A 15,802-nucleotide genomic window follows, 5' to 3' on the forward strand; every position below is an offset into this window, starting at 1 on the left:
TTCTAATGTAGCAGAATATATGATAAAGACTGAGATCAAGGGCCTAGACAGTAATGACTCAGAAGAGGAGAAAGTAACTTTGGGCTAATTTTTGATCTAGGAATAATTCAAAGAATATAAAGTGAGTCAGGAACTGAATGAACCTTTACAGATGAGCAGGATTTGAATAGAGAGGAATTTCAAAGTTGAGAAAGGGGGTGGAATGCAGAAAATGGGAAGAAGGAAAGAAAGATTCAGACCCCCAAAACTCTTGGCACTTTATTGAAAGGGCAGAATCTAAATGAATTCTGAAGAGATGAAAACACCAACCAGAAATTAAACAGGAATTATAAGGACTTTCTAACCCTAACCTTGAGACAAATGTATATGTTGCCATAGCATGAGGAAATAAGGTAAAAAGACAGATTAACTGTGTGCTAACACTACTTATGTGGTTAGCTGTTCAGCATTCCCAAAGGACAACCATTAGGACTGAAGAGTCTCCTTTCCAAAAGAAAAAGCTGAATACAACCAAGTCTCTGCGAACTGACGGATTTCATTTGTGTGTGTGGGAGGGAGGAAAGTAGGTTTTCTTCTAGTCTTATGTTGTTATAGTGAAGGACCCACTTCCCAAAAAGACTCAAAAATTAAGACTGGACTCTAAACTGATGCAAAGCATAGGGGAGCAGGAAGGAGCATATTCAGGAATGAAGATGATATGAAAACATAAGGTGCCAATACTTTTTCCCAGAAAATAACAATGGGAGAGCTCATTTTTCCTTTTATGAGGAAGAGATAACATCTCAGCTGATTATTACAGCTAAAGGCTGAAGTTGGAAACAGAGACAAGTTTCAGAGTCACTTGCCTAGTGGAACCACACCCAGCACCAAGCTGGGCAAGCAGAATAGCACCTGGCAGAGACTAGAAGCAGCAGAACAGCAGGGAGGGCCCTCAATGAGAGTAGCACGATGGATGGCATCACCAGAGGACACTGATGGCCTCACACATTCCTTATGTTTGCACCCCTCCACCTGTGTCCAGTCTACAAGTGTTCCTTCCATATATGCCCCTCATATGTGTGCCCTTCCTCATTTTTGCTCTAGGTTTGTGGGGAAAAGGTTCTGTGGCTATTTTCCTTAATACATCATTCCATTCAGTACCTTCTATTTGAAATCTGGATGAGTGTGGCATGCCTGGCTAGTGGCGATCAGTCATCTATGGCTTGGATAATTTCAATTAAGAGTAGGTTAATTTCTTGCAAGGTGGCTCATTCCATGATCAGACATGGAATTATTAAAATAATAATTACTAGAATTATAATAATGATAATTAATTAGAAAATTAAACTCCTCCTCCCTACCCCCTCACCTTCTTTTTATTATTAGATAAAAATTATTATCTAATTAGTAGAAAATTTGTTGATTCAAAAAAATGGAGTGAACATACTCAGCTCCCTCTAACTTTCACTGGTGCTGGTCTCTACCTGTAAAGCAATATGGAGTAAATGAGATTGTATCTAAAATGCATTGTAAACTTTGATGATCACATTTATTAAATCTAAGAGAAATATAGTTAGTCCTAGAATAAAACTACTTGCTGACACATCCTTCATTCCTAGGATGAACTTCTCTCCCTCAAAAGCACCGAATTCCTCAATCTCTGCCTGTAAAAGTACTTTCTTCCTTTTAAGGCCAACTCATTCAACAGCCGTCTCCTCTTGGAAAACTTGCTTGATAATAATGCTGTCTCAAATTTTTCATAATATTTTGTCCAGATCTCTTCCTTGGATTTATTATATTCTGCCCTGTATTAACTTATTCTTACACATGTGATATTCTCTGTGCCAGGGGTGGGGAACCTACTGCCTTGAGGCCACACGTGGCCTTCCAGGTCCTTAAGTGTGGCCTTTTGACTGCCCCCCCAATTTTACAGAACAAATCCAAGGCCACATGTGGCCTTAAGGTGTAAAATTTGGATTCAGTCAAAAGGTCAAACTCAAGGTCCTAGAAGGTCCCATGTGGCCTTAATGCTTCAGATTCCTCACCCCTGCGCTATATACTCCCCTCCCTGCTCTATACTCCCCTCCCCAAATACATAAACACATCATCATAAACTATTTAAAGACAAGAATTCCGTCTTTTTTTCTTCTCTGTATTCCCCAGCAACTGGCATAGTGTCTAGCATGTAGCAGGTACTTTTAAATTGTTTGTTGAAATTAATTGACTGGAATGGAACGAATTTTGTGGTAATTCTTTTTGTAGCACCCGGGGCACTCCCTACCTCACATGTGGAATTATCAGAAAAGCTAACCAAGTTCAAAGCACCCTGTGACTTTCCAGTCCTCTTCAAACTGCACCTCACAAGCCCCCACCCACATGTTTATTTTAACTAGAAAGTCAGAGTACCTGATGACATTCAATATAATTGTCAGCCTAAGAAAATAATTATAAGCATGCTTACATTTGAGATCAAAAGGGGGGAAAGAGTAAAAATCAAAGTCTCTATTTCTAGGCTTCTAACAGAATAAAATGAAGTTTCCAGTGGATCCAAGAAATCCAATGAAGAAATCCAGCTCAAAGGCTCTTTGTTCAAGAGGAATACAGGAATGAGAAAAATGGTATTAGGGAGATAGGAAGGCTTCAAGCTAGATAAACTTGATTAATAAATTGAACCATTTTTATCAAATGTTTTAAGTACAAACACCCAGAGCTGAAATTACTCAATAATATTTTAACCTTCAAGAAAGTTCTTAAGATCTTGGTGAGAAATTGGAAATCATGGTCATCACAATCATTAGAAGACATTTAAGAGTTGTACCCATATGCCCAGTGAAATAGAGGACTAAGGTGATTAAAAAAAAATTGACAAATTGTATTGAGATATATCATACAAATTCCTAGTATATTTTCCAATGAATCCCTCATAAGGTACAATGCCAAGACAGGTAAAGAAAAAAAGTTAATGGTCTTGACTAGTAGTAATGCAACTTTATATGGTAATAATTTTGTATTTGATGAAAGGATGGATGTGTGACTAATAAGCCAGTACTTCATATTCATCACTTTGTGATACCATAATATTTCATTACATCCATACAATTTGTTTATCTATTTCCTAAACAACTGGTATCCCCTTTATTTTTAGGGTTTTTTTGCTACCACAAAAAATACTGCTATTAATATATTGGTATATATCGTATCTCTCTGTATTTGATCATTTTGAGAATATATCCCCAACAATGGATTCTCAGGGTCAAATATGAGTTTTTCTCTTAAGGTGTATTTTCTTATTAGCAACTTGAAGCAGTCTTTCATATAATGGATTGGCAGTTGGTTTGATTATTTGTAATACTTTTGAAAACTCTACATATCCTTTAATTACATATTTAAAATCACTCCTAATCTCATAGATTTGTATCAATTCCTGTAGATTTGGGATTTTAGAATTTTATCAGAGATATTTATTGCAAAGGTTTTATTCACTAGTTCATATATACTTCTTATTGTAGCTGTATCTTACTTTATTTGGGCAAAAGTCTTTTGTTTTCACAATAATAATAACAGCTGATTTATATTGCACTTGAATATCTGCAAAGTTCTTTAGATATATTATCTGATTTGATCTTACAATGGTCCTGAAAGGAAGGTTTCATTATTATCTCCATTAACAAATGAGGAAATAGAAGCTGACAGATGTTGTGACCCATCAGAGATCATAGAGTGTTAAACTATTTTGTCTTTAATAAAGCTATGTCACAAGTGGTTTCAAATTTATCTCCTACCCACATTTTTAAGAACTATAAACTTCCATCCTTTAACTTTTTCATATTGTGACTTTTTAATATTTTGTTTACTTATTTGGAATTTTTTTTAATATCACCTATACTTTCTGTTACTTCCCTACTACTTCCAGAGAGCTGTCCCTTATAACAAAAAATAGAATGGGGGAAAACCCCGATTCATCAACACTAACACAGCAAAAAAATTTTGACCTTATATGTATTATTCTATACTCATCATTCCCCACCTCTGCAAAGGGGCCAAGCTTGGACATTTGGTAGTGTTTGAGTCTAATTATTTTGTTGTCCTTTCCATTTATAGTGTTGCAGTCACTGTATCTATTTTCCTGGTTTCGCTTACTTCACATTGCAAGAGTTCATATATAATCTTTCCATGCCTTTCTATATTCAAGTCATCATTTTTTATAGGAAAGTAATATTTATTTGGACTTTATTGTGCCATATAGTATAAATGCTGATCAAAATCTATTTTGATTGCTATCTAGTTTTGTCAGGAAACTAAAGAATTTTTCTGAAAAAAAAATTAATATGGATCCCCAAACATATTTTATGAAATAACCAAGTAACTGAAGTTATTGTTTGAGAACTTGGTGTTTTGGATGACTTAATGAGTATAGTTGGAGGTGGCTTTGGGAGATGAGTCTGAATTATTCTTGATTTTAATTTGTTTACTTCCATAGCCTGAAGCTAAGTAGTTATAGGTACAATGAGACCTTTGTTTAGCTAAAAAAAAAAGTTCCTATAACCACATTTTCCCAAGCCTAGGACAGTCTTCATGATGTTGTGTGTATGGAAGAAGACTTCTAACTGAAGAGAATGCTGAACATGGCACAAGCTGTGTAAGGGTTGGGATTGGCGTCAAAGCTTCACTGGGGAGAGAGAAAAGGACTTTGGAGACTACAGACATAGGAGAAGCTGGCTCCTCAAAAGGTCTCTGATTTTCAACTTTCTTCCCTGTTATTTTCTCTTTTGTTTAGATTGGGACTTTTCTTTTTGTTGAGCTAGGATTTTTATCTGGCTGCCATCTAAAGAGCTTGTTCGCTCTTGTCTGTTTTCTGGTGTATTTTAATTTGTAAAATCTCTCCAGTTCTGTTTGAATAAATGAGTTTACTAAGTATTTATATTTTGTGATTTTTTTTGGGTGTGTAAGTATTTGCTAGCAATGAGTTAAGCTAGAAACGAGGGGAGTGGCTTTTGTTTTTAACCAGACCTGTACCTGTAGACTGGTAATTAAGGGGACAGATAGAATTCAAGGCTGGTATCCTTTTTGGAAATAAGGGAAGAGAAAGAATGAATTTCTAGCCATTGCTCTTCTATTCTCCTCGAGGTGGAAATCAATCTGTCTCCTCAGACATGATCTAGACCTCAGATCATACCTGTCACCTGTGAGCCACAATTAGACAATTCATGTGGACATTCAGGAGCATCCACATTATCTTTTGCTCCTAAAGTTGCCCTGTTACTCATGGGATGTTAAGGAGTAAGAAGAAGGCCTTCATCATGTTGGACGCTTTTTGGGAAGCTTATCCAAAAATATGGGGAAGAGTTAAACAGGACAAAAAAGTGTAATTGGATTGATAACTGTGTCATTAATCCAGACCTGCCCCAGAACTCCAGCCACAGCTATAAGTAGCACTATCAGCACCAAAAACTTGTGCTTAGAAGAAACTTCCATTAACTTACTCAGATAGAGCCTGGACAGGATTGTATTTTGGGATCATATCACACATGCATGAGTGAATTTTCGAAAATTATGAAATCACCATACCCAATTAGGTATAAGATAATATTGGCATTGAGAAAGTAAACACCAGTGATCCTGGGCAAGTCAGTTAACCACAATTGCCTCCAAAAGAGAAAAAGAAAGTAAACGCTAGATCAATTACTGACCAAGTGTATGGGGAGGAGACAGAAAGCACTAATACGCTGAGCAAACATCCACACTTTTAGACGAGAGGCTGGCAGTTTATTTACTCTAAGAGATTTGAAGACTTACAGAGTGAAATAAATATTCAAAAGAATTTCATAACCTCAGAAATCTTGGAAAGCCCCATTTGTACACTCCAAGAAGGAAAAAAAGCATGTAGTATCAACTGTGGGCAAGGATTTTGAAGTCATCCAACAGTCAGATCTCTAGCAGCCAGCTCCTAGAGTTTTCACTGTTATGGCCGAACCATGAAGGGACTATGAATCTCCTCTGATACTCTCTCCAGCTCTAAGGACAGCAAAGTCTGAGATAGATGGTATAATGGATAGAATGTTCAACTCAGAATCAGGAAGACCTGCATTCATATCCTTCTTCTGTGTGGGCCAAGTCAGTCTCTTTTGAGCTCAGTTTCCTCATCTGTAAAATGGGATGATAACAGTACCTATCTTATAAAGTTGTTGTAAGGATGGACAGAAGGAAGGGAGAAAGGAAGGAAAAAAGAAAAAGAAAGGAAGAAAATACAAAAACAAGAATGAGATTTGCCTAAATGTGAACAAAATCCTTATTCAAACTTAGAAATAACAGTGAAAAACATTTTTTATTGAGTTTTTAGGGCAATGAATTTAAAAAAGTTAATGAAAACTAACTTTTAAAAGAAATTTACAATTATTTCATTATTTTTAATAAAGGAAAAAGTTTTTTAAACATAATGTAGTTTGAGTATTGATTTTTCTAATGGTATTAAAATATTAATTAAATTGCTGATAATACTCAAATCAAATTTTTCCTTTTCTTTGGACAGGTTCCGTCTAAAATTTTGCAAATGGCCTGACTTGTTTGTGATTAGGCCTGCGTATGGGTAATCATATAGTGATTGTATCATATCTAATTTAATGGTGGTGGTGGTGGTGCTGCTGCTGCTGCAGAGGCTACTCACTGTCTGCCAGAGGTGGGGAACCTACAGCCTTGAGGCCAGATGTGTCCTTCTAGGCCCTCAAGTGCTGCCCTTTGACTGAATCCAAACTTCACACAACAAGTCCCCTTAATAAGAGGATTTGTTCTGTGAAACTTGTACTCAGTTGAAAGGCCTACACCTGAAGACCTAGAAGGCCACATGTATCCTCAAGGCTGAAGGTTCCCCACCCCTGAAAACAGCTTTTTTTCAGACAATGAAGAAAAAGGAGTGGCTTTCCCATGTTACTGCTTACTCTGCATCACCAGAGATAAGTTGGCTTTGGCCAGAATCTTCCCAAACTTCCTGTTCTGACCTGACTCCTTTCCCTTGTTTGTTATTTCCGTTGTGATCTCTACACCTCAGGAAATCCAGTGCCCTCAGCACATTGCCCCCACCTGGAGTGAGGGGTAGCTATTCTAGTTTACTAAATCAAACAGTTCTCAGTTCTGAAGATCTTTAAGAAAAAATCCTTTCCAACCTTGTTCTTATCTAATCCACACTGCTGTTCCCATCTCTTCCTTTACTTGCTGTTCTCATTTATTTTACTCACTTTGAAAATGTCTTGGTAATGATCCAAGACAAGTACAAAGGACTCACGAAGGAAAATGCTGTCCACATCCAGATAAAGAACTGGACTCCGAATGCAGATCTAAGCATATTATTTTCACTTGCTTCATCATTTCTCATGGCTTATTTTATCCGTTTCTTCTTTCACAACTGTGACTAATATGGAAATATTTTTTACATTTTAGCACATGCATAAACCATATCAAACTGCCTACCATTTTCTGAAGAGGGGAGAGGAGGGAGAAAAATTTGAAACTCAAAATCTTGTAAAAATGAATGCTAAAAATTTTCTTGACGTGTGAAACTGAGGAAAAAAATAAAAGAATCAGGCAACTTAGTTGCCAAGAAAAGAAAAAAAGAAAATGTGTTGGGGTTTTTTTTCTCCCCTTTGCATTCCTTATTCCTGGACAAAGCTGACAGTCTTCCAACCTCCTAGAAAAGCTGTGATGCTCATACATAATAACCATTCAACTGCATGCACTTTAACATCCATAGGAAATAATGTACACATTATAGAGATTATTCAGACTAGAAAGCAATTGTACCTAAAAGATTCAGAATCTTTATCTAGACAATAGCCTTAATCTCAAATCTTTGTAGGATCAGGTATCCAGAAGCGGAGAAAACCTCAGGGGTTATCCAGTCCAGTCTTCTCTTTTTATAGATGGGGAAATTGAGATGACAAGTGGATAGGAAAATGAAATCACAGGTCTAGATCAAAGAAGTTTTTATCTCTCAAATGTTATCAAGGGGATTCCTTTGGTGTATGGGTTGGATTATACTCCTAACTCTCCTTTTCAACTCTCAGTCCTGTGATATATGGATGTATCACTCTGTGTGCATACACACACACATATGCATACATATACACCTATGTATATATGTTGTTCAATCATTTCAGTCACATTCCACTCTTCATGACCCCATTTGGGGTTTTCTTGGTAAAGATACTGGAGTGATTTGCCATTTTCTTCTCCAGCTCATTTTACAGATGAGGAAACTGTGGCAAACAGGGTTAAGTGACTTGCCCAGGGTCACACAGCCAATAAATGTCCGAGACTCCAAGACAGTATAAAGTATAAAACGCATATATGTTTGCATTTGTAGAGGTAGTTTCCTGACCTGGGAGCTCCCTATATCGATACGTATATGCTTTTTGGACAGACACTTGTGATTTTATCATCTTCACAACAACCCTGAGAGGTAGGTGCTACTATTATCCTCATATTACAGATGTAGATACTGAGACTGACAGAGGTTAAAAACTGTGGCAAACAGGGTTAAGTGACTTGCCCAAAGTCACACAGCTAATAAATTATCTAAGGCCTAATTTGAATTCAGGTCTTTCTGACTCCAGATCCAATACTCTATCTACTGTACTACCTAACTGCCTCATATATATGTATATATACACATATGTATATATACACATACATACATATATATGTGTATATATGTGTATATATATCCCAGAATGAGGAATATAGGTCTAGTTCCAAGGCTAAACCCAGTAAGTTGAAAATATGGAGGCTATATATAATGGGAAAATATTAACCATGTCTCTGGGGTAATGGATAGGACTTAGAACTGAAAGCTAGGAAGATGTGCTCCAATTCTAGCTTTACTGCCTACCACCTGGGCAAATCATGTAACCTCTGGCCCCATTTCCCTTATTTGTAAAATGCAGGGGTTGGATTAGATGGCCTCTCAGATCCTTTCCAGGTTCTAAATCTATGAACTATGATCACGTGGTGAAATCCCAGGAACACCTGCCAATACATTTTGCTGTTGATCACATCCATTGCTAAGTCCATTGTCACCCTCTCTCTCTCCACTCATGTGAACTCTAAGAAACCTTAGCTTCTTTCTGTGTTCTTTAGACTTTACACTTAATCTGACGTCAAACTGCGCTCCAGAAATCCCTTTAGATGCCAAGAACTCACTCTCTCTTGATCTCTTACATACAGAAATTTCTTTGAAGTAGGTTCTATTCTGTCTTCACTTCCCAACTCCTTGCTTTTGAGCTTAACTAACTCAAGCCCGGTTTCTCCTACTGATTGCTGATATAAGTCTTCTTTTCTCTTATTTCTCATCTTTTCCCCTATCCCTAGATGTCTGGCTTCAACCATTCACTCAATGTAAATTCCAGGACTCTCATGATAGACAAAACTTAGGCATATTTCATGAAATATGAGTATAGAGACTTCTCCCTATGATCCCTATGCAAGGGGATAGTGCTGGTCAACACATCATTACAATCAAGATTTTATAGGAGTCAAAAAGAAATAGGACCATGAAATGGAATAGGTGCACCCCAATATATTTCAAACCCCAAGATATTTTTATCTCTTTATTGACATCTCTTTACATAGGGGTGGGGGTGGGGGGAGGTTCCTTAGCCTAGAATCCACAGGCTCCATAGGTTTGTGAACTTGAATCAGAAAAAAAATGATATAGTTTCAATATAACCAATTTCCTTTGTAATTCTATGTACTTTATTTTATTCATTAAAAACATGATTCTGAGAGTGTATAGGCTATCTATTCTAGACTACCAAAGGGTCCATGACTCCAAAATGTTAAGAATCCATGCTCCAGAATAAGAGTCTTCAGAAGTAAGAAGTTTTTAGGGGCAGCTAGGTGGTGCCAGCCCTGGAGTCAGGAGGACCTCAATTCAAATCCAGCCTTAGACACTTGACACTTACTATTTAAGTGACCCTGCTCAAGTTATTAAACCCCAATTGCCCTGCCTTCCCCTCTCCCCCAACAAGAAAAAGAAGCATGAAGTTTTTATAATGAATTAGGATGGAACGAAGTGAACCAAGGGAATTACTTTTCAGTGACTGGATTTTAAAATCTCATCATCTCTGAACCAAGTACTGCAATTGCCTTCTAAAAGACCCTTATTTTCCCCTCTTTAATGCATTTTCCATGCATCTGCCAAAGTGATATTCCTAAAGCACAAGTCTAATCATGCATGGCATTTCTCTACCCATGAGCTTTCCGACTCTCTACTGCTTCTAGGACAGCATTTCACAATACAGACACCTCTGTTTGGCATTTAAAGTCCTTCTCAAACTGAGCCCAACCTAGCTCTCCTGACTAGGGATTTTACATCTCTCTCCTTCACATTGCCCCATTTCTAGTCACACTGGCTTCCTTGCTTTCAGTTTTCCAGTTCCCATCTCTGTGTGTATACACAGGTTATATCCACTGGGGTGTTCTCCCTCTTAATGTTCACCTCTTGGCATCCTTGGCTCCCTTCGAGGCTTCTCTCAAGTGCTACCATCTTCAAGAAGCTTTTCTTGATTTTTACATGCTGTTCTTACTCTAAAATTACTTTCTACTTATTAAGCATATATTTTGGATGTGTCCTTGCCCTCAGAGAGTTTACAGCCTATCGGAGGAAAACAACATGATTATACATATTTTTGATGTTTTTTTTTCTTTTCTTCTTGATGAGTAAGGGAGAGTGAGGAGGAAGGGGGAGAATATGGAAATGAAAATAAAATAAATTTTAAACACCCAAAATACCCTGTCCCTTAGTAAATGTTCACTGAATTGAACTGAAGAACATGAAAACTGCTACAATAGATTGGAACACGAGCCACATTCTATCTCTGAAAGTGAACCCAAGAGACGCATTGTGAGAGAGGTATTATCGCCCCTGATCCCAACTTTAAAGCAGGTAAGGAATGCAGACTCAAGACTCCCTGCATCCCTCAATAGTCCTCTATGAATCTATATTTCACAATTTACCCCAACCTTTTGGGAAGCTTCCTATAGTTCTGACTGTTGCTTCCTTTTGTGGGAACAGTAGCCTTGCCCTTATTAGTAAAACCAGAGTAGTTTTTATTTGTACGCAATTAACTTCTTACCCAGTGCAAGGGCCCCACCACTTTCTAAACATAGCTTGATTTGCTAAGTGTACGTTTTCTCTATGTGTAAACTTCATGATTTTGTAAACTTTGATCTCAGTCCCTTGGGAAACATTCTTCATTCTATCGTGAAGTGTTCCTATTCTTTCGGTTTGATCTTATCTTATAACACCCTCCAAGTTCTCCATTCTTTTGATGAGTTTAATTATTGACCAATGCCCAGTCAGACATTTAATTCTGTCTCCTAAGGAATCTCATGCTATTTCTTCTGTTCCCCCCAACAATCCTGTGAGGTAAGCACTACAGACAGGTATGATTATCTTTCTAAAATTTTTAACAATTAAGATTTTTTCCTTTTGATATTAACCAATCCCAACAAAATAAGCATTTATGAATATAAGAAGACAGATACAAAGGATGTAACTGCAACTTTCCACTATGGATAGCTTCTCTTTCTTTTTAAGAATAAATTTTATATGTAATTCTAAAAACTGTCTTGCTTGTCTCTGATTCCTTCTGGTAGAGGTGTTAGTATCTCCATTTTACAGATATGGCCTCATTCTACCCTGGGAGTGTTTGACTAATTTCTCTTAAGGAGTACTGAGGCACGATTTTTCATGAGATTGTTGACTGACTCCAGAACTTTGGCTGTGAAGAGTTTGTCAGGGATACGATATTGCAAGAGGCCAGATTTCTTTGATCAATCAGTTCTAGTTCCTAAGAGCTTCTAATTTCTCCCTGATTGCTTAATAATGAAATAGTTATTAGTAACCAGATAACAAGTGGGACTTCAACTATTTATTTAATGATATAGGGAATTAACAACAATCACACTGGTTAACATGCTCTATGTAATGTCACAGGTGGTTTTTAGCTTCCATTTTCTTCCATTCCATTCCATTCCCACTCAGAGTACAGTCCTGCACCTGAGGAGGATTACCTTGAGGCAAGTGGCAGCTGCTCTGCCATCTGAAGGGGACAGAGGTGCTTTAAGGAAACTAGATACAGGAAAATTCAGATTTATGAATCAAAGGATTAACTGAAAAACTGCCAAAGTGTTCTCTTCACAGTAGCATTAAATGCAGGGTTAGTGTAAGTCATGAACTTTAACTCAGTTAAATCAACGATGTCAAGTCACAATGTCAGAGCCAGCAATTGATCGTAAAAATGGTCTAGTACTCTACCTCCTTCATTTTACAAATGAGGAAAATTAGCCTGAGAGAAGTGATGGGATGTGTTCAAGATGACACAGCTAGTCAATTGCAGAGGTAGGAACTAGTCAGTTGCATCTAACTCCCAGCCCAAAACTCTATCGGATTAAAAAAAAAATCTACGTTCCTTACTAAATTGTCAACCCTTTCTGGACAGGGGTCATGCCTTAAACCTGTATGCTTCTCCAGAACTGAAGTACTCTGAACATATGGAACACTCAATAAATCTTTGTTGATGAGGAGGAGCATACATATCAATGACTTAAACCAAGGTTCACTGGGAAACCATTTCAGGCCAGTCATCTCTTCCCTTAACCTTTATAGGCTGTGCAAGTATCCAGGGGGCAGTGGAGGAGAAAGTCTTCCTCTCTTAAAGGCAGAGACTTCTACCTTATTTGCCTCTTTAATGTCCTTTGTTCATGTCTTTTAATAATGAAACTGTCTTGAATTTGTAAAAGCAGTTGTAAACTTTTCAGATTCAATTCAGTCTAGTTCAACGTATCATATGGAAGGCATTGTGTTGTTGGTCAATCCATCAATCCATTAGTCGATCAGCAAGCATTTCTTAAGCACTTACCATATGCTCAACATCATACTAGATACTAGACATAAAAAAAGCTATTAAAATTTTTTCTCCTCTTGTTGAAATAACTAACGTTTCTAGTACTATATTGAATAATAGTGTTGATAATGGGTATCTTTGCTTCACCCCTGATCTTCTTGGGAAAATTTCCAGCTTATCTTCATATAGACAGTGCTTGTTTAAAGCTTAAAACTAGGACAGCTAGGTGGCACAGTGGATAGAGTACTAGCCTTGGCATCAGGAGAACCTGAGTTAAAATCCAGCCTCAGATATCTACTAGCTGTGTGACCCTGGGCAAGGTACTTAACATCATTGCCTCTCCCTCTTCCCCCTCACACCCCCAACAAACCCCAAATCCTCCAACTGCGCTAAGACTTTTGGGAGATGATGTATTTTTTCTCTCTCTCTCACAACCCCCCTCCCCCCCCACAGAGTAACTAATCTAGGGAGAAAGGGATGGTATTAACAACTAGGGGCAGTGATAGGGAATAGGGAATGCCTCATGCTGAAAGTATCCCTTGAGTTGTATCTCAAAAGGAACCAGGGATGCCAAGATGCAGAGAGGTAAGGTGGAGTTCATTTCAGGCATGGAGGATGATATGAGCAGAGATCCTGAGACAGTCAAGGGAAGGATCCTATTTGATTACAGCATGGAATATAGTCGAAAGAAATGTAAGATAAGACTGGAAAGGTAGGCTTGAGCCACATTGCAGAGGATCTGGAATTCCTGGTTAAAAATTTTCAGAAGGAGGAGGGGGAGGGGGAGGGGGGAGGGAAGAGGGAAGAGGAAGAGAGGGAGGAGAAGTCCTGCCACTCATAGGTTGCTTGACCTCAGGCACATTTCCCCTTAGTTTTCTCATCTGTACAGCAGGCAGAGTAACAGTCCTTAATGGCCTATCTCACAGGGTTGTTGTGAGAAGAGTCCTTTGTAAACCTAACACATTATATAAACATGATATGATCATTCTTAATCCTAGATCAGGAAGACTTCAGAGTGGAATTTATCTAGTTCAACCCTGCCTGAAACATAAATGATCTCTACAGCACCCTCTGTAGCCACCCAGCTTTGATGGAAGGTCTGCAGTGACAGTAGAATTAGGACTTCACTCACTAGGTAATGGCTTTGTAACATGAGAGACCTGGTCCTCGGATCATGAACCTTAGGAAGATTACTCTGGCAGGTAGGTGTGGGATGAGGTGGATAGTGGGGATACTGAAGGCAGAGAGACTAACCAGAAGGCTACTACAAAAGGCCAGGAGGGAGATGATGAGCTTAGCTCATAACAACTGGTGTTGCCAGTATGAAAGGAACGAACAGCATAGATATAGGAAATGCTGGAGAGAGAACAGACAGACAGGACCTGACATATATACGGAGAGGACGATGGCTGAGAGAGACTAATAAAGGAGGACTCAAAAGCTTTTTGAAAAATATACATTTTTTTTTAGTTTTTCAACATTCACTTTTATAAGATTTTGAGTTCCAATTTTTTTCTCTCTCTCCCTTTTCCAAGATGGCAATCAATCTGAAATATGCCATACATGTATAATCATATTAAGTGTATTTCCACATTAGTTATGTTATGAAAGAAGAATCAGAACAAAAGGGAAAAACTATGAGAAAGAAAAACAAAAAAAAGTGAAAATAGTATGCTTTGATTCGCATTCAGACTTCACAGTTCTTTCTCTGGGTGTGGATAGCATTTCCCATCACCAGTCTTTTGGAATTGGAGGACTCAAAAGTTTTAAGCCTGGGTGCTTGGGGAATAGTGGTAGCATTAACAGAAACAGGTGAGGAGTGGGCATGGTGGAGAGAGAGAACAGGTGCACATATTTTGAATGCCAGGTGAAGAGGTCCACCAGGTGACTGGGAATGTGGGTCTGGAGCTAACACACAGGGCATCATTTGAATCAAAGTGAAAGTTTAAAGCTTTGGATGATATCAGGAGGCAAAGTGATTTCATGTCCACAATCTCATTTAATCTTTCCAACAACTAACTACAAGGCAGGTCAGGTTAGAATTATTATCTCCATTTTTCGCATGAGGTACATACAGTATAAGGCAGAGTGTTAGGTATTGGGGGGGGGTGGGAAGAGCACAGAAAATTGAGGAAAGGGTGGAGGCATTAATTAGACTGGTTCCCCCCCCCCCCCCATTAGTGTCAAAAGCTTAAATAAGTTATTGTACCATGTTTCACCAAAGAAGAAAATCTCCCACCTCTGCCTTGTTTAATAGGGAAGGGCATGGAATTCTTTTTCAGCCCTCACATCCCTGAAGTTACCAGGTCCTGTCAACTCTACATCTTTTTCTCTGGTCCTTTTTCTATCCCCACTTTAGCAGGGCCCACATTACCACTTATACAAAAGTCTCCTCGAAGATCTTCCCACTTCTGTTGTCTTCTCCTCTCTCACATCTCTGTCAGACGTACCTTCCTTACACACAGATCTGTCTATGCTACTTTGCTTCTGATAACTTTTAAGTGGTTCCCTACTTCAGTGATGATTGAGCAAAGTTCAAATTCCTTGGTCTGGTATTTGACGGCTCCACCTCCCAATCTGATATTCCCTTACCTTTCCAGTTTTATTTACCTTTCACATAATTTATGATCCAGTCAAAATGAATTGTCTCCACCATACAATCCTAGGGTATTCCCTTACAGGGTGATGGCTTTTCTCAGACTGTTCCCTATGCCTGTGAGGCTCCTTCACTTTTCAGGCTTTACCCATTCCACAAAGCTCAATTCATAGGGCACCTCCTCCAGACCAATCCCTCTTCTCCTCCTAAGTAAATCAGTGCCAACTTTCCTTCCCTGAGATTTCTTGTGGCACTGTTATGCTTCCCTGCTGTAATCATGTATTTTCACCCTGCGCACCAATTACTGATGAAGGTTGGCTGGTTATTT

Source organism: Notamacropus eugenii, chromosome 4 (assembly GCF_028372415.1).
Source record: "Notamacropus eugenii isolate mMacEug1 chromosome 4, mMacEug1.pri_v2, whole genome shotgun sequence".
NCBI classification, from domain to species: Eukaryota; Metazoa; Chordata; class Mammalia; order Diprotodontia; family Macropodidae; genus Notamacropus; species Notamacropus eugenii.